The 19525-nt window shown below is 45.8% G+C and overlaps 1 protein-coding gene across 1 annotated transcript in view; it reads right to left on the reverse strand.

Annotated features, from left to right (window-relative positions):
- The window catches only part of LOC144819297 (uncharacterized), a 123667-nt gene that overhangs the window by 102599 nt on the left and 1543 nt on the right, over positions 1 to 19525 (reverse strand). The window lies entirely within an intron of this gene.

Consider the following 19525-nt stretch of genomic DNA (forward strand, 5'->3'; position numbering starts at 1 on the left):
TCGCATTCCACTTTTTGTGTATATGGTTTTTCGTGCCCCTCGGGCATTTGTGTAAATTGTGCAACTTGTAGTATTTTCATAAGAGTTTTGTATTGTGCTTAGCTCCCTGACTCATAAAGAGTTCAGGGTAGAACTGTTATTAATAAATATCCTATATTTTTATAACAACTTGTGTGGTGTCCTTTCACTTGGTGTTCAAGGGGTATATGTGATGGTAAAACAGCTGGCTTAACACGCCCTCTAGAGTTTAGCCTAAAGACTGCTCTTGTCCACGCTACTAGGATAGCTGGTCTAATAAGGTTGACTTACAACCAATCATCAATAAGGGTTGTTTGGTATGATACAAAGTGATCACTAGAATAGTGAGCACTATATATCAGGCCAACTTCTCACAACCTCCACCTATCCAGATTCCTCGAGTCTAACCATCTACTCGATACATCGCAGACAGGGTTCCGTCCCAAACATGGAACGGAAACGGCCCTCCTAGCAGTAACGGAAGAAGCCAGGCGGATTCTGGACCGAGGAGGATCAGTGGCAGTGATCCTCCTCGATCTGAGTGCCGCATTCGACACGGTTTGCCATAAAACTCTGCTGTGTCGACTTTCTAATCTGGGAGTGTCCGGGGATGCTCTGACCTGGCTGAGATCCTTTTTGAGCGGAAGGACTTTCCAATTCTTTGAGGAAGACTCCTCCTCCGCTAGCAGGCCTCTGAACTGCGGGGTACCACAGGGCTCGTCACTAAGCCCCACGCTGTTCAATGTGTACATGGAGCCGCTGGCTGAGATCGTCCGCCCATATGATATTAAGATCATTTCATACGCGGACGATACTCAGTTAGTGGCATCCCTTGCACAGAAGAACAGCGTTCCCACACAAACCAACTTAGCGGCATGCATGGAGGAGGTAAGGGCATGGATGACTACTTCCTCCCTCAAACTCAACGGGGACAAAACCGAGCTTATGTTACTCAGTCCCCCAGCGCTGCCGACCTTCGATCATCTTTGGCCCATCAGCTTGGGCGCTCCACCGACCCCGAAAGATAATATCAAAAGCCTAGGGGTCTGGTTGGATAAATCCCTAACTCTCAACACCCAAGCAACCAAAACATCTGCAACCTGTTTTGGCCTTATCAGGATGCTCAAAAAAATCCTCCCAGTCCTCCCTTTTGAAGCAAAACAGATCGTGATACAGGGTCTAATACAATCTCGACTCGATTTCAGTAATGCCTTATACATGGGCGCACCTGAATACGTGTTGCAAAAACTCCAGCGAGCCCAGAACTGTGCTGCACGCACGCTGCTTCAGATCCCACGCAGAACCTCAATTAAAACTGGACTGAGAACCCTACACTGGCTCCCAGTTAGGGAGAGAATAAAATTCAAGGCTATGTGCGTGTCCCATCAAGCCTTCTGGAGAACCGGACCCAAGATCAACCACTCCCTTCTCTCTCCTTATGGCCCCAACAGGCAGCTACGCTCCACTCAAGCTTTTTTGGCGGCAGTCCCCCGTATCAAAAGGTCAAGAGCAGGAGGAAGATCCTTCACGTTCAACGCGGCCAAGTTATGAAACTCACTCCCTATACACTTAAGATCCAATTCCAACCTGTCATCCTTCCGCAAACAGCTTAAAACCTTCCTCTTCGCCAATTAAACTCCTCTTTAAGCTGTGACCGCATGAGGCACTATCCTTCTTCTTAGCGCCTGGACGCCTTAATAATAATAATAATAATAATAATAAAACATTTATTAAGCGCCTGGCTGCACAGAACCGTGTATCCCCGCGCTAACTGCTAGTACAAAACAATCCAGAGGAGAGGAGTCAGGGAGTTCAAACCGGAGCGTTACTTTAGGGGGAATAGGTGAGTTTTTAATTTAGCCCTGAATCTCTTTTCAGAAGGCTCCATTCGCAAGTGGAGCGGGAGTGTGTTCCAGTGTTTTGTGGCCAGATAGCGGAAAGATCTACCTCCCATTTTGGCTTTTGTAATACGTGGAATTTTGAATCGCATCGTGCCTGATGATCTTAGTTCTCTCGTCGGACGGTGGATGGTGATAAGACTTTTCAGGTAGTCGGGGCCTCTATTATGGGCAATACGGTGGGCATAACAGAGAGTTTTAAATATAATTCTTTCTTTGATAGGGAGCCAATGGAGTTTGGATAGCGCGGCTTTGGTGGAAGTTTTTCTTGGGAGGCCAAGCACTAACCGAGCTGCTGAGTTCTGAACACATTGTAATTGGTGCAGGCCCTTCTGGTTAAGACCTAACAGGAGGGCATTGCCATAGTCCAAATGAGGTGTTATTAAAGCATGAACTATGGTTTTCCTGGCTTCGGTAGGGAGGAGGTCGAGTACCTTGCGAAGCACTTTTAATATGCCGAAGCATTTGCCTGTCACTTTGTTTACATGGGTTTTGCCAGATAGGTCAGAGTCCAGCATGACGCCTAGATTTTTCACCGACTCCACGGGAGTAGGCAGCTCACCTAGTTCCCGGGGCCACCATGCTTGAGACCATACAGAAACATCTCTTCCTACTACCAGAACCTCTGTCTTGTCTCCATTCAGACGGAGACAGTTGTTATTCATCCAGGCAGCAATCGCTGACATACAGTTAGAGAAATTGGTTGCCAGTTCTCTGCTTTCTGGAGTTAATTTAAACACCAACTGGGTGTCGTCAGCGTAGCTGACAATGCCCACCCCAAACTCCTCAGCGATGTGTGCCAGGGGCTCCATATAGATGTTGAATAACGTTGGGCTCAGACTAGAGCCCTGTGGAACCCCATGGCTCACACTGCAAGGAGATGATCTGAAGGGTGGGCAGTGTAGTTGGAAAGTTCTGTCAGTCAGGAAGGACTGGAACCAGGTGAGTGCTAAGCCCTTTACTCCCATGTCCGAGAGACGGGACAGCAGCGTTGAGTGCAGCACGGTGTCACGGTGCCAATAGGACCAACGCTGCCGTCTCTCCCTCGTCCACCATCTTCCGAATACATTCGGTCGAATACAGGACTGCCGATTCAGTTGAATAGCCTGGTCTAAATCCCGACTGGGACGGATGGAGGAGGGCTACTTTCTCCAGAAACTCCATAAGTTGTTTATTTGCCACCTTTTCTATAATTTTGGCACAGAACGGGAGAAGTGAAATTGGTCTTAGATTTTGAAATTGGGAAATTGGTATGTTTGGTTTCTTTTTTAAAGGTATTACTTGAGCAGATTTCCAGCTTTTCAGGACGTGGCCTTCCTGGAACGATGAGGCTATCATGTTACTGATGTAGTCTATTAAAGCAATTTCCATGACAGCTTTACATTGTTCAGGGGGGCAAGCATCAGTGGGGGAGCCAGAGCGTATTTCATTAATAATTTTCATTAAGTCCTGTTTATTCGGGGTTATAAACCTGGTGAGTAGGGATTTTTGCGTTAGGGAAACTTGATTATCTGCATTGCCTTTAGCTATGTCAGTGCTGTTTGTAAAAGTGGCATGGATTTTTTCTACCTTTTCCACAAAGAAATCAGCTATCTAATCACATATTTCAACAGAATATGCGTCTTTAGTATCCAAACGAGTAGAACTGGTGATTTCTCTATAGATACCAAACAGCTCTTTCGTAGGATTATTGGCTTCCTCAATTCTGCTTTTATAGTAGTGACCTTTTTCTATTCTTACCAATTTCTGATATTTTTTCAGTTCGGCTCTGTAGCTTTCTTTAAGTTCCGGGGTATACGTTTTTCTCCATTTACGCTCTATGGATTTGCATAGGGCTTTTGCGGTTTTTAGTTTTTCTGAAAACCAAGGAGCGGTTTTAGATTGTCTGGCTGGAGGTTTGGTGGTCCATGGAGCGATTTTATCTAAAGCCTTTGTTAACCAAAGTTCGTAGTTATCCCATACCTCTTGCAGGGAGTTCCCTGTTAAAGGGGGTTGTTCGGCGAGTGTATTTTAAAAAAGTTCAGGGGTACATTTTTTTAAATTCCGGCGTTTGTGAGGCGGGTGTTTAGTTGGTATGTTTTTAATGGGTTTTCTGGTTATCTCAAACGGCACCATACTTTGATCAGACCAAATTAATGGAATTGGGAGGGATGTTTTGATACCATCCCAGTTTACAAAGATGGGGTCTAATAGGTGTCCCTGTTGGTGGGTGGGAATAGTAGAAAGAAGTCTTAGGTCTACAGAATTGAGTGCGCTCACTAAAAGTTGAGCCTCCCTGGAATTTATGTCATCTAGGTGAAGATTAAGGTCACCTAAAATGATAACCTTTTTATGTCTAATAGCCAGTTGAGTGGCTATTTCAATAAGTTGGCTACAGAAAGGCCCCGCAGTGCCAGGGGGTCTGTAAATAAGTAGACCAGTGATTGTAGTTGTAGAATCTAATTTTATTGTAAACATACCACACTCACTGTTAATTATTGTAGATTTAGTTAGCATGCATTCAAGTTCTGCCTTGCAGATGATTGCTAGTCCACCCCCACGTTGCTTTTGTCTATCAATTCTAAGAAGACTGTAGTTGGGGGGGATGGCTTCTAAGATATCAGGGGAAGAAGCTTCATCTAGCCATGTTTCCGTGAGAAACATGGCGTCGAGGTCTCTATTAGTCAGAAGGTCATGGATTTCACTTTTATGTTTTGTCATGGACCTGCAATTTAGTAGAAGCATCTTAAGATTCGTGTTCTTGCCAGGAGATATGATAAGTGTGGGAAGTGGCTGATTACATATATTACAAAACAAAGGTATAGATTCCGGATCTATAGAGTGAAAACAGCTTCGAGACAGTGTCTTACCGAGCATCAAGAGATCTGATTTCGAATAGTGAAGATGGTGGCTATCATTTCTTACAGCTGCTGTGGTTGTTGGTGGAATGCGTCCATGGAGTCCAGCCCCGCGCCCCGGTCGTTCGCGGACGGGCGCAGACGGGCTGGACTCTGGCTTGACTCCGGCGCGCGAGCGGCGCGCCCGCAATGCGCGTCCGCTGCGCGGAGCCATAGACATATGTATTTATGCCGTCGTCCGAGCGACGTGCACTGCGAGCCCTCACCAAAATGGCCGCTACCCTATCCCAATCAGTCCCCGCAGATGACGGCCCGTAATTCGGCCACACCCACAGGGGAAAGCAAGTAGTCTGCTCGTAAATCTTGGGAAGCGGGTAAGATCGAAAACTATAAACACCCTTGCCTTGACTGTCGCTACTCACAGTTTTGTGGCAATGCCTGCAGCAAAATGCCTCTGTGTCAAATAGCGCGAGGTTGACCGAAGAGCCAAGGGAGGGGGGAAAGGACACACGGGGAAAATTTCAACAATTTAAAATCAGACAAAGTTTTTTTTTAAAGTATCCTCCCGGCTCAAGCCTCAGGAGTAGAATGCAAAGCAGTCAGATTGCTCACGTGCTTTCCCTATATTTATGCCGTCGTCCGAGCGACGTGCACTGCGAGACCTCACCAAAATGGCCGCTACCCTATCCCAGTCAGTCCCCGCAGATGACGGCCTTAGGGCAGCAGTCGCGCTCAACAAAACCCCTTTTCATTTCATTTCATTGCCAGTTTTCTATCTACACAGTCCCATATATCACCGTCCCCCTCTCTGCAATGCTCCTTCTTTCCAGTTTTATTTCGCTTACTGCCAGTCTTGCCTATGGTACCTCGTCTCATCCCTCGTGCCAGGGATCTGACTGTGCGAGTTTACAAAGGTCGTTCGGTTGGCGTCTCACGTGACCAATTTCAAATCACATGATATAATGCCAAACCGCATCGGCCATCTTGTACTCCTATATCTCATACAAAATATATTCAAATTTATACTGCATGTCTTTTATAAATGCCAATTCTGTTATTTATCGAATATTGTTCCTATATTGGGCATCGGTTCTCAATTTTGAACATTAATGTAAGGTTACACATCTATAACGATAGTGGTGTATATCGGCTTTGAAAAATTATTTCATCATTTCGATCCTACTCTTCATTATCATCCCATATTCTGAGGGAGTTGTAAAATATAACTAAAGCGCTCTATAACTGAACCCGTAGCCACTTCATTTCTGCCCTTCTATATTCATAGTGGCCATCTTGGATTGGGGTACTGTTTCAATTAGCTTTATTGATGTAATGTAATGTAATGTAAAAATTACTTATAAAGCGCAGCTAACACCTAACGGTTTCTTGGCGCTTGAGCAGTGGGGAGAAAACAGATCACAGCATGAAGGCATTAGCAGAAAGCATTACGGAACAGGTGAGTTTTGAGGAGGGACCTAAAGCGAGCGTATGGGCAGGCAAGTCTAATGCTCAGAGGGAGTGAATTCCAAAAGGAAGGGGCAAGGAATGAGAATCTTGAACCTCCATGTTTCTTGCGCTTAAAAGTGGGGACCTTGAGTAGCGCAAGGTGGGAAGAGCGGAGGTCACGAGCAGGGACATAAGGGTGCACTAGCGAAGAAATAAAAAAGGGACTCAGACCAGCAAGGGACCTAAAAATAATACAGCCCAGTTTGAATTTGCACCGCTCAGACACATGGAGCCAATGGAGGGACTTTAACAGGGGGCTGACGTGGGAATACCTAGGTTGATGGTGAATGAGGCGTGCAGCCTGGTTCTGAATAAGCTGCAGCCTCTTCAGCAAGTAAGATGGAATACCTACATAAAGTGAATTGGCATAATAAATTCTCGAAATGACTAGGGCCAGCAAGACTAAGGTAAGGGCTTCAATGGTCAAAAAGCGGGCTATCTTCCGGATTTTCCGGAGCTGAAAAAAACAAGAGGAGACTACAGCTTTAACCTGGGGCTTCATCGTGAGGTCATCACTGATGATGACTCCCAGACTTTTCGCTGAGTTAACAGGACTGGGGGGAGAGCCCAGGCTCGCCGGCCAGAAGATGGATTTCCATGGGTTGGCGGCACCCCCGACAAGAACCAGTTCGGTCTTGTCGGGGTTGAGCTTAAGATGGTTAGCCCCCATCCAGTCGCTAATGTGGCAAAGAGTAGACTGAAAAGTGGAGATGGACTCCACCGAGCCATCAATATTAAAAATCAGTTGAATGTCATCCGCGTAATTAAACGCGGTGACATGGTTGCCACGTAGAGACCGGATAAGAGGGGTCATGTATAAATTAAAAAGGAGTGGGGATAAGGAGGAACCCTGCGGGACGCCACAAGTAAGGCTTACTCTATCAGCAGAGAACTGAGAGAGCCGGACCGCCTGGTGGCGGTTGGACATAAAGGAGCAGACCCAGTCCAGAGCAGTGCCCCGGATGCCAGCCTCCCTGACACGGTCGATCAGAATGTTATGGTCGACCGTGTCAAAGGCGGCCGACAAATCCAGGAGCACTAAAACCTGGCTGATGTTAGAGTCCGCTCCTCTCCGCAGTTCCTCCATAACTGAAAGAATAACTGATTCGGTGGAATGGGCGGGTCTAAAACCGGCCTGTTGGGGGTCAAGGTATTGAGAGTGCTCAATGAAGGAGCTCAGTATGTTAGTGGCATGAGACTCAAGCACCTTGCTAAGATAGGGGAGGAGGGATATAGGGCGAAAGTTGCTCATGATCGTCGGGTCTGCTGTGGGTTTCTTCAAGATGGGCACAACCTCAGCCACCTTGAAGGAACTGGGAACCAAACCAGAAGACAGAGACGAATTCAAGAGTCTCAGGGGAGGGACCGGGCAGGCGGTAAACGCCTCGCGGAGGATCAAGGGGGGGCAGCAGTCAGTCGGGGACCCTGTGGTGACCTTCCTCAAAAAAGTTAAAAAGTCCTCTTCCGGAATGGGGGGGATCTGAGTGAGTTGCTGCGGGTTCGAAGGGGACAGGGGGGGAGCAGACCCAGAACGGGTAGGAGGGCCAGTAGAAAAAATGCTCTTTTTAATATTGATAATCTTGTCCACAAAAAACTGATTGAGGGAATCGCAAAGCGCTTGGGAGGGGAGGGGTTTGATGGTGACCCTGTCAGGGAGTGATAACTCCTCCACTATAGAGAAGATCTCTTTCGATTTAGTGGCTGAGTTGACAATTTTTTGTGAGAAGTAAGAGGTCTTAGCAGTTAAAATAGCTATTTTGTACTCTTTGTGTAGGGACCTATACCGCAACTTTGTGTCTGTGGCATAGCCTCGCCGCCATTGGCGTTCAGCCTGCCTAAGCTCGAACTTTAAGATTTTAAGATCTTCAGTAAACCATTTTTGTGCGTCATGTGGGCGTCTAAGCTTGATTCGTTTAAGTGGGGCAACAGCATTACTGGCTGTTACAAGCCAATTCGTAAGAGCTGAGGCTTGGGTGTCAATAGAGTCAGTAAGATTGGCTGCGGGAGGGGCCGAAGTTTTAAGTAGATCGGCGAATTCGCCAAGATCAGCCCTCTTCCAATTCCGGGCTTGAAAATTACTCTGTAGGATTCTACTGGGACAGGAAATGTCTGTAAGGTAAAAAGAAATTATAAAATGATCTGACCATAGGCAGGGGGAAATACAGGGATCCGAAATCTTCACGTTAGACGTCCAGACCTGGTCCAGTATATGGCCTTTAATGTGGGTGGGAACATTTAAATGCTGGCAGCAGTTCATACCAGATAGAAGCTCAGAGAACATACTGGAGCAGACACTCTCCTTTTTATCAAGGGGCCAATAGTTAAAATCCCCTAAAATTAGGATATTAGAGTTATTAATGATTAGTTCAGAAAGCATATCGCCAAACAGCGTCAGAAAATTGGGCATGGGTTGAGGGGGGCGGTACGCTAACACACAGATCAGGGGTGTGACTGAAGATTCCAATCTTAACACCAGGTGATCAACTAAGGGAATACGGACTGTGGTTAGGGAAGAGAATCTGATAGAAGTTGTAATAATTGCAGCTACTCCTCCACCTGGCCTGTCAGAGGCTCGGTCTGCTTGCAAGATATAATAGCCAGGGGGGATAGCTGCTAGAATATCTGGGGTAGAGTCAGCATTGAGCCAAGTCTCAGTCAGCAGCAGAAGGTCGGGTTTCACAGAGTCTAAGTAGTTAAAAATATCCAACTGGTGTTTAACTAGTGAACGAGTGTTAAGGTAGGTCACTGAAAGTTTTAATAACGAAGACCCTTTAGTGGGGGGGGGATCGATGGCTGCAGGGAGGAGCAGAGGAGGGGGACCTGCTGGACTTTGTGACGGGGGCAGGGGGATCTCAGGAAACGAGATCCTAGTACGAAATATCCCTAATGACTCGATGTACTGTATCTGCTCTATTAAGCCTCATACGCTATGTGTTTCCAAATGAAAGACCTCATTTGTGCCACTCACAGTTATTTTCATTCCTTAAACAATGGCCACAATGGATATTGTCTTTAAATCAACTTTATTGATCTATTTTGTCCTCACGCTCCAACATTATGTTTTATATTCCAAAAAGGCATGAGACACATACAGGTCCATCTCACGGACACCCACAGAATTCACATCCTATGAATGGAACCAGTGCACCCACTTAATTCCTTATTTTGTTCCATTCAATAAAATCGTTTAGTCCTGTTTGATCATATCCCTCTTGGTAAATCCAGCGTGCTTCTTTCCTCGCAAGGACCCTCTCTATACTATACTAGTCTCCTGTGACCTTCTCCAGCACTACCCATGTGAAAGAGTATTTACTTTCTTTGTAGTGTTGTACCAATTTTGTGGATAGTTTGCCTGCTCTAATTGTGCTAAGATGCTCCTGCACTCTTATGTTGATCTTACGTGTTGTAAGGCCGATATATTGTAGTCCACATTCACATGTTAATCGGTACACTACATTTGTGTTGCAGTTGCTGAATTGGGTCAGATGCCATACTCTCCTTGAGTTGAGCACCACTTCTACAGTTTTCTTAGTCAACTTACACACCGAACACATACCACACGGGTAGTGCCCAGGCGGAACAGTGGTCTCGTTTTGTGGAATTCTCAGGCGTGAATGTACCAATTTGTCTTTCAGGTTGCTAGATCTTTTAAAAGCAAACATGGGTGGAGGCATTTTGAACGCAGTCGTCGACAACATAGCCCAATGTTTTCTGATCGATTGTCTGATCTGAGTGGCCAATGGATCAAACGTCATCGCAACTGGAAGACAATCTGCCTTCGTCCTTATATTTTTCTCTAACAGAGCACTGCGAGGGGTATTCGGTGCTCGTTTGCGTGCCTGACCGACAATTCTAGGAGGATAATCTCTCTTTCTCAGTGTGACAAGAGTGTTGTTGTTGTGGAGCAATTCCTGCGATATCGCAGGAACTGGCCTGCAGGGAGATTATCGCATAATGCTCTCAGATGGTATGATTTATAATGTAATAAGGAGTTCTTGTCAGTTAACTTTTGGTGCACTTTGGTGTTTAGGATGTTGTTCTCTGCCTTTATATCCAGATCAAGGAACACCGCTCCCTGGTTACTATATGACCAGGTAAAGAGCAAACTAGCGTCCTGTCCATTCAGCCCGTTCAAAAACTCCTTCAGGGACTCTTCTCCAGACCAAACACATAGCACATCGTCTATATATCTCTTCCAGAGGTGGATGTTCCTCTGGAAGGGATTAGACTGATGGTAAATGCAATTATCTTCGAACTGGCCTACATAGATGCAGGCCAAGCTCGGTGCCGTGGTCGCGCCCATTGATGTACCCGTCGTTTGTAAATACAGGGCATCTTTATAGCAAAAATAATTGTAAGTGCGACCTATATACACTGTAGTATAAAGGACTGTGGTGTGTCATAGAACCACTCTTGTTGTCCCAAGGCGCGCGCCGCTGCCACCAGCGCAGCGTCCTGGGGTATACAAGTATAAAGTGATTCTATGTCAATTGTTACCATAAAAGTATTTGCAGTATCAAACTCAATGTCCTGTAGTATATTTAAAACATCTGTGGTGTCCTGAACAAAAGATCTCTCGTTCACCACTGATTGCCTCAAGAAAAAATCTGAGAATTGAGACAATGGCTCTAAAACCGACCCTATCCCCGAGACAATTTGTCTTCCCGGGTTGGGGGGGGGGGGGGGCTATGAGGTTTATGAATTTTGGGTAGGATATCGAAAGCCGGAGTCCTAGGCTTGTAATTAATTAAAAACTCGGCTTCTTTAGTTGTAATCCATTTTTTCTCTTTAGCTACTCCTACCATTTCCTTTATCATGTCTTGGAGTTCCACCACCGGATCACGCATAAGTGGTTGATAATTATTCCGTGCTCCCAGTAATCTCAAAACTTCTCTATCGTAATCTACAGTATTCATGACAACCACTGCTCCGCCTTTATCAGCCGATTTTATTGTGAGCAGGTGGTTGTTTAGTAGACTAACTGCCTTCCAGTCCTCCTGACTCATATTGTTATAGCCCTGATGTCTATTCGCCTGTTCTAATGCAGAGGTGTCCTCCAGTACTTTTACTTTCAAATACCACCACTTCAGATCCCATCATGGTGTTCGTAGGGCAGAACTGCGAAGGTTTCTTTAAAGTTGTAGAGAACAAAGAAGGGGGGGGGGGTCTTGTGGTTTACCTGCAAAGAACTTGGTGGGACATTACCTTGTAAGAAGTAAGGAGTGACCAACGTAGATAAAAATAAAAATTCTACGTCCAGATTTGTGATTTGATAAGCCTGAGGGAACAGGTCTTGTGCGTATTTGATAAATTGAGAGGAGGGCGACCTGTTCTTTTTTTTTCCCCTCTTCAGCTCCGTATTGATAGAACTTTTTCATACACAGTCTATGGGTTTAATAAACATCTAATATTGGTATGGTTTTCATTTTGTTCTCAGACTTAACTAGCACCTTCTCAAATGGGCGCTGATTCGTTTGCTCGTGGCAGTTTGCGTCATTTCAGCCAATAATACTATGGAAATAGGCGGAACGTGTTCACCGAACTTGTTTGGCCAAAGGTATATAAGGCCTTCAGTACCACGCTATATCTTGATTTGGGTAGTAAATTTATTTTTACTTTCTTTCATTTTTCTTTTCTTCTCCGTTCTTTAAATTATGTAAGCTCTGCATGAAGCGAGCAATATGGTGTAGGTCTGCTCACATGAATTCTCACTCACCCTCGGCTAGTGTGCTTTTCATTTCACTTTATGCAGATGAATTGAGAGCATGTACACATTAAGGTATGAGTTGGAAGTGTATTCTTTACCGACACAGGGTGCATAATGGAATATCTACTAATAGTTCCACTTACCTGATTATGGAGAGCAGTTTGCTTTTGCCAAAGTAGTGCATTTTCGGCCAAACCCACTGTATCTATAAAAAATTCTCTTTTTACAGATAACCACTGGCTTCTCTAATTTAGATGAATTTTTAGGTCTCGCCTGGGACAACGCATGTGCTGTCTCATCGAGACATTTAGTAAGTGGCTTTAAAAAGTGCCACCAGCTGTAGGCTTTTGCTGGCCTACAGCTTTTGCTCACGAGATCCTGCACGTGCACAGCTGCCCTCTGTGTTTTTATTGTTGTAATCAGGCTCCTCTGCTTGCACTACCCCCCTCCCTTTTCCTCCTACCTCCTGGTCAGCTTAATTTGTGTCTTCTAGCTGTGAATCATGCTCCTCTGCTCGCACTCCCTCTCCCGCTCCTCTTCGTCAGTTTTATTTGTGTCTTTTATCACTGTGAATGCTCCTGCTTCCACCAGGCATACACACCATCAGCCGTCAGTGCACGCTTCCACCAGGCACACACACCACCAGCCGTCAGTGCACACTTCCACCAGGCACACACACCACCAGCCGTCAGTGCAAGCTTCCACCAGGCACACACACCACCAGCCGTCAGTGCACGCTTCCACCAGGCACACACACCACCAGCCGTCAGTGCACGCTTCCACCAGGCACACACACCACCAGCCGTCAGTGCACCCTTCCAACAGGCACACACACCACCAGCCGTCAGTGCACCCCTTCCACCAGGCAAACACACCACCAGCCGTCAGTGCATGCTTTCACCGGGCACACACACCACCAGCCGTCAGTGCACGCTTTCACCAGGCACACACACCACCAGCCGTCAGTGCACGCTTTCACCAGGCACACACACCACCAACCGTCAGTGCAGCCGGCAGGCTCTTCTCAAAGTTTCTTGGTAAATATGTGTTCAATGCCTGGGAGGGAGTGGGACGAGTTTCCTTAAACCATGCTGAGTATGCAGGTGCAGTGCATGAACTCCTGTGTGAGTGAGTTGTGCTGCCTGGGGCTCACTCACTCCACACTTGTATATTGCGCCTGCACCAGGCTTTTTCTCATTTGCAAAGTTTGGCGCATGCACACAGCTAGGCAGCCCCCACACCCCTGGGAATGGCTGCTTCCTACAACCGAAATGCAAACAACATTCAGAGGAATGAAAACAAGTTCATTTGATGCAAAGAACTGTTAACAAAAACTATGTCCAGCTATTGCAGATCTGGCAACTTGAACAAAACAGCAAAAAACAAACAAGCATTGACATAGCCAATAGGTCTCGCTTTCTGGACCCTTATAAGTATTCAGTTATGCAGCAGAATATCCTTGGAGCAACAACACCAACTGTTGCATGGCTAAACACTTATAAGGTCACAAATGTAAGATTTATTGGCTATGCCAATGCTTGTTTATACTTACCTTGGTCCTGAGGAGGGTGGCTTTGCCACTGAAACGCGCGTAGACCAACAATACCTATGAGGAGTGGTCCCTGAGAGACAGACCCATTAGAAGTTTTTGATGGATGTGATTTATAAACACCAACAATTATAGAACTTGTCACCATTAGATTAATATTGGATCCCTCATATGGTTGAAACTCTCTTTTTTATGTATGAGTGCAGGTTGAATGAGTAGGTCTGAATGGTAAGAACGATTTGTTGAATGTTTTTGTGGGGTTATGTGTTTATATTTATAAATGATTTATACAGTATTACATACAATTCTTGAGAAAATATATGTTCAGACAAAGATAAATGTATATACATATTTGTTTAAATTAAGTGTTTAAAGAAAAAAAAAACGTTTTTATGCTTAAAGAAAATACCTTAGAGGTTTAATAAAATAAATAACAAAACTACTTTTGTGATTGATTGTTCTGTCTAATATAGATGTTGGGTTTGGGGCAATTTTGATCCTTTGATGGTCAACCGTAAAGAAATATAGGTCAGATTAGAGGTTTTCTCTGCTAGCTATTTATGCTGTCATCATTACGCACAATTTTACCAGAGTCCGCACAAGATCAATGCGGTCCCAACCCCCCAACCTGAATATAGAGATCAAACGAAGAAGTGGTATAGTTCTTGAATGTTTCTTCACTGGACACTTCGCCGATACCACCATCTAAGCGCACTAGAGCAGGGAGTGTTGTTAGTGGTGCAAAACCAAAATGCTCTAAAAATACTTGTGACGCCAAAACTAAAGGCCCCCAAAAAAGGCGCATACAACGAACCCTAAAATACCAGTACCTTCGGTGGCTCCTAATATTTCATCGCTCCAAGTACTGCAAGACGACTCCATTTGCTCAGAAGTCATGACAAGGCTAAACAATATAAGGGTTCCTATTTTAGCCAAAATGTCCCAAATTGAACTTCGGCTAGCGGAGTTAGAGTCTCAGAATCGATCATTACTTGTTCAAGTGTCCCAGTCTCAGAATCGATCATTACTTGTTCAAGTGTCCCAGTTAAATGACCCTTCTTCGGTAACATCTACAAGCACCGACCCAGTAAAATCAAAGGAAGCGAGAGGGCCATCTGTTTCCTTGATAACGATATTGACAATACTCATATTCCCGGTCGACACCATTAGTGTTTCAGCACAGCTCCTAAATGTTATTTCCAACACTAACCCAACACGGGGCAACCCGATTCGCCAAGGGTTGACCAAAGGGGACCCATTGTGTCAGCCCTTATTAGCTCAGAAGGAAACAAGAGGGGCTATTCCGCCGGAAAGACTATCTGAGATCCCTATGAGCGAGTCCGAGAATCTCCCGCAACAAACTCTCCATCTTCCACACGCTGCAGTCCCACATGTACTGGTTCTGGCAAATATACCCCCCTCCGAGAAGATCAAAATGAATCTACTAGACAATTAAAGGACAAATGTCTTCACTTATTATTAAATAATGTTAATGTAAGAGAGAGGGGGAAGAAGCAATTGGCCAACAAAATGATCATGGCTAGGAGAGTGGGATAGGTGGGTGGGCTAGGAAAATCTTTTGCCGGCGACTGTGTGGTTATCAATTTTAATAATGCTCACATGGTTCCTAATCTCCTAGCCAACTTCCATAGCCTTTCCTTAAGGGATACACAGATAATACCCTTATCATTAGAGTACTTTTACATTGGCCATGGTGCAATAGAGGGAAGGGATTATAGGGTTAGAAAAACGTAACCACTCCCTGTGTGAGAGGGAAAGAGGGTTCCATCACAAACTACGGGATTAGAATACATAATAGATTCGCAGCCCTGTCGCACCTGGAAGCCTGTGACGGACTAATTCCTTTACCCTTGTTTTTACCAGCCAAGGCAATTACCCCGGCCCTAGTAGAGATTAGTCTAAAGGAGACCCCATGTACTATACCACCCTCTGAGAATGCCCCTGTAGTTGTAACCTCTTGTACCCAGACCCCTCTATTTTGCATGACTGATATCGAGAGAATTAGGACTAACATTATATCTTGGAAAGTGGCAGGTATAGCTTCTAAAATAGGAAACCCCCAATGGACAAATAAGTGGCAATCTCTGGAGATAGTATTCTCTCAGGAGACCTGGGCCAAAGACCCAGTCTTTTTTCCTGGGTTTCGTACCTTCCACTCTCCGGCAACTCCATCATCTTTTGGAAGGGTGTAGGGGGGCCTATTAACTTTAATTTCAAATACTATACCCCTTCATGTCAGGCAGGTTGGTCCTTATACATAGCCATTTTCAGATCTTTCAGCTGGGCCACAGGAATTAGGACATTTGGACAATTGTACATTTTCACAACGAGTTTGGGAGAAATATGAAGGTCATGGCAGATGCGCAAAAAACGGGGGCAGCTCAAATATCATTTGGGCGGGGGACTTTAATATTCATCTTTGCAATTTTAATGGAACTAGGGTATGTGGAGTGGAAGACTCCCATGGCAACCCCCTCCCACACTTTATACATAATGAGCATGGTGAACCCCTAAGTAGCTTATTACATAAGTGGAATTTGGGTATAATTAACAAAGTGAAAGAGGGAGGGCAAAGGACTACATTTAGACGGGGCATTCAAGAGTCTACTATTGACTTTATTTTTGCTCCGGCACACTTATATGGGAAAGTGGTGCACATGAGTACTCGATTTACTCGCCATAGTGACCATGCCATTTTATCTATTCACTTAAGTATCCTGTCCAAAGTTAAAGATCATAATCAGGTAGTTGAAGGCGTGAACCTGACTAGGGAAAATGGGTATCAATTGAAATGGTCACAGGCTCATAAGTTAAATTTGGTCCCTGAAATTTAAATCCAAGCCAAGGAGGAAATATTATCATGTCTGGGAGAGAATTCATCCCCTTCATTCCTGGTTACCAAGTTCTGCGCCCTTCTGACGAAAATAAAAGTAGCACTTACTTGGTTAAAGTCGCCAAATGCTACTGCCAATATTGGGTGGTTTGACACAGCCTGCTCTTCATCAAAAAAAAGCCCTTGTAAACGCCTTAAAAACCTACCCTAGATATCCAAGCAAGATTTGCGTACTAAGTAATGACTGCAAACTAGCGAGGAGGGCTATAGAGATGGATCTCATGGCGCAGGCATGGGAAGATCTTGAGCAAGCTGCCATTTCAGGCAGTAGCAGAGACTTTTGGAAAATAGTGAATGCCCTGCACTTTAAGGATCCCAGCGATCCTTCGTTAGACGTACATGTAGATGACGAGGCATGGGTGAGATATTTAGAAAAAATATTTGTTTTATCAACCTCCTCAAACCCATCACTACCTAGTTCAAAACTTCTACCTCAGGGTGGGCTAATTTTCTCTGCATTGGAGGTCAGAAAGGCACTGGAAGCCTGCACTCCCAGCAAGGCGCCGGGTCCCGGCGGGGTCCCAATTGACCTCTTCCAGGACAATTATGATATGTGGGTCCCTCTACTAACAAATATTTTTAATAGCATTCAGATAGTAGGTCCCCCTTTATCCTGGAATCAGAGTGTAAGTGTGCCTATCTACACAAAAGGAGAGAGGGGGTCCCCAAAGAACCGTTGCCCTATATCTCTCCTCGATACCACTGCCAAACTTATGGGACGGGTGCTTTTGGCCAGATTGGAGATGTGGGCCGAAACCCATAATATTTTTATGAAATCACAATATGGATTCCGTAGAGGAACCGGGAAGGTCAATCAGTGCCTAAACCTCTCCTTATCCATAGGGAAATATACTGAGGCAAAAGGCAGGAAGATCTATATGGCCTTTATGGATCTGACCACAGCCTTGAATTGTGGAAAAGGAAAAAGCGAGCAGAGAATGATCCGACCATGGACAGGGCGAAATGGTAGGAGTCGAAGTCGGAATGTTTAGTGTCCAAATCTGATCAAGAGTGTGGCCCCGGGTGTGGGTGGGGCCTTGGGAAGTTAAGGCTGAGAAGCAGTTGGGTGAAATCTTTGGAAGTGGAGTCCTCGGCGGGGTCAGTGGGCCAGAAATTGAAATCTCCCAGCACGAGGAGCGAAGCGCTATTGACTGCTAAGGTGGCCAGTAGATTCTGGAAGGTGGGGAGAAAGCCAGGGGATGGCTGGGGTGGCCGATACGTTAATACACAGGTGATTGGAGTTTTAAAGGAAGTGGAACGTGCAACGAGACAGTCAGCTGTAGGTAGTAAAGGCGATGCGAGTGTCTGAAAATGGAGTCCCTTGCAGGCAATCAAGGCTACGCCGCCACCTGCTCTCTCCTCGGATCGGTCTGCACGAAGCATGGAGTAGTTGGGCGGAAGGGCCGCCAGGACGCTGTGTAGGGAGTCGGCTCTATACCATGTTTCGGTTAAAACCAAAAGGTCTGGGGAATTGGAATCCAAGAGATCAAATATTTCAGTCTGGTGTTTAACGGCTGATCTCGTGTTCAGAAGGAGGGCAGCGGTGGGGGGGGGGGAAGAGGGGATAGGCGTAGAAGGCACGAGCGAAGCAATGCCCAGATTTTGAGCATAAGACAGTGTTGCAGAATTTAACGGCCAATTTTTGTTAAGAGAGCACAGTTGTTCAGACGTGTATGTTAGAGATCGCGCATAGTGGTGTGCCCCTTGCCCCGGTCGGTCGCGGACGGGCGCAGACGGGCTTGCCTATGGCGCGCTGACGACGCCCCCGCTGCGCATACGAGGGAAGCACATTGTTTATTGAAAGGGAAGCGGAAGGGGCGTGGCCTCCTGGTGGTGGGCATGGCCAGTGGCCTCAGGGGAATGGCGTCAAGAAAGATGTGGCCCGCTGCAGCGATACAATCCGCTGCGCGGGGGTGCCCAGAGCAAGGGGAGCGAAAGTGCGAGTGCCCAGGAAGGGGGAGTAAGTATCTAAAAACATAATAATCATACGAGTTTAAAATAACAGTCCTAGCGTTTCTCCCGGCTTCCGCCTCAGGAGATGAAATAGCCTCTATCTCGCGCTAGCAGTCAGCGCGCTTTTAAAGCCTTCGGCGAGGGGGAGGGGGCGTGGCCAGTGGCCTCAGAGGAATGGCGTCAAGAAAGATGTGGCCCGCTGCAGCGATACAATCCGCTGCGCGGGGGTTCCCAGAGCAAGGGGAGCGAAAGTGCGAGTGCCCAGGAAGGGGGAGTAAGTATCTAAAAACACAATAATCATACGAGTTTAAAATAACAGTCCTAGCGTTTCTCCCGGCTTCCGCCTCAGGAGATGAAATAGCCTCTATCTCGCGCTAGCAGTCAGCACGCTTTTAAAGCCTTTGGCGAGGGGGCGTGGCCTCCTGGTGGTGGGCGTGGCCAGTGGCCTCAGAGGAATGGCGTCAAGAAAGAAAGTCCGGGTCAGTTTTTCTGTAAGAGCGTGTTGTTACATCTACAGGAAATTAAATTAAGAGAGTCAACATGTCTCATTTTGGTGAAGCAATAAGAGGGCGTCATCAGACATCATTGGACTGGCTTTGTCCCCAGACAAGCCAGGCTTGATGTGTCTGAAAAGCTCTGTAAACGTGCCTATGTATTGATCCGTTGTACTAGTTCCTTATTTCTGCAGTATTTTTGAATAATTTTAGTATTGGTCTATCTTATTTTATTGTGCAAATAAAAGTAACTTCTAAGGTCCTCATTAAGAGTGGCCCAGTGTTCGGTAAAATCGGACTCCGCTGGTGCCAAAATTCATTGGGTGCGATAAGTACCATCAATACCAAGCTTTCAAGGATACATCAACATCTGCATGTTCCAGATACTGGCCATTTCCCACCCCAGTAAATTTCGGTAGGTTAACATGACGAAATGTACCTAGAGAAATGTGTGGGGTTGCGATGTTGGCCATAAAACTCAATTCTCGTATGTGCAGTAACACACATTGTGGAATATCATATTTCAATCGTAGGGAGTGTCTGAGTAGTCGGATTACTTAAGTGACATTGCCACACTGGAGTTTGGGTTAAGCAAAGTAGCAGAATATATAACTCGAAAATGCTAGTAGTCTAAATCCTTCCTTCTAAA

This window comes from Lissotriton helveticus, chromosome 2_1 (assembly GCF_964261635.1).
Source record: "Lissotriton helveticus chromosome 2_1, aLisHel1.1, whole genome shotgun sequence".
NCBI lineage: Eukaryota > Metazoa > Chordata > Amphibia > Caudata > Salamandridae > Lissotriton > Lissotriton helveticus.